Genomic DNA, 1,007 nt, shown 5'->3' on the forward strand with positions numbered 1-1,007 from the left:
CAGAGCTACTGAATGCAGCAGGTTCCTCCCGCCCTCGGTGAACTGCGCACTCCTCCTCTAGTCCTTACGGGTACCAGCGTCACCATCTTGAACCTGTGCCCGGGTTCTGGTCCTTCTGATCTTTATGCTACAGTTATTTTCTTGCTTGGGAATGGTCATATAATATGTATCATTATGGGTAACTAGAACTGGCCACTTGAGAGTTCAGTTGTTCATTAGTTCAGTAGCCTTTTAGATGACACTAATGCTCATGGTCCCATGACACTATTTTTTCTTTACACATAGCATAGTGATGATACTGCAGGCTATGTGTTTTGGTCATGCATACTTTAAAAGTATACTTGTATAATTAAAAATAGAGCGTGCTAATTATAATGCATCATAATATAATAACATTTGCGATAAATACATGCTTATTTGATTAAAAAATACAGTAAAACATTAATGTTATGAAATAGTATTACAATATAAAATAATTGATTTCTATTTTAATATATTTGCGATCAAAGCTGAATTTTCAGCATCCAGTCTTCAGTGTCACATGATGCTTCAGAAATCATTTTAATATGATGATATGCTGCTCAAGAATTTTTTTTGATTATTATCAATATTGAAAACTTACATTTTTGATAAATAGAAAGTTCATAAGAGCCGCATTTATGTGAAATATAAATCTTTTGTAATCTTTTAAGTCTGTCACATTAATTAATGCATCTTTTTCTAATAAAAATAACGAAGGAAAAATAGCTGGAAATTCATCTTTGCATCAGAGAAATAAGTTATATTTTATAGAAAACACTTATTGTAATATTTTACAATATTGTTTTACAGTATTTTAGTTAGAAATTCAGCCTTCTTGAGGATAGTACATTTAAATAGCTAAAAATATATGCTTCTACTGATATTTTCAGTTTCTTTCTGGAAGATATCCAGATGGTGAAGTGTTAGTTATCTTGGTAATAATGTACTTGTGAACATGGTTTCATTTTATTGTGTTTGCCTTACAG

This window comes from Pimephales promelas, chromosome 20 (assembly GCF_988280905.1).
Source record: "Pimephales promelas chromosome 20, fPimPro1.hap1.1, whole genome shotgun sequence".
Taxonomy (NCBI): Eukaryota; Metazoa; Chordata; class Actinopteri; order Cypriniformes; family Leuciscidae; genus Pimephales; species Pimephales promelas.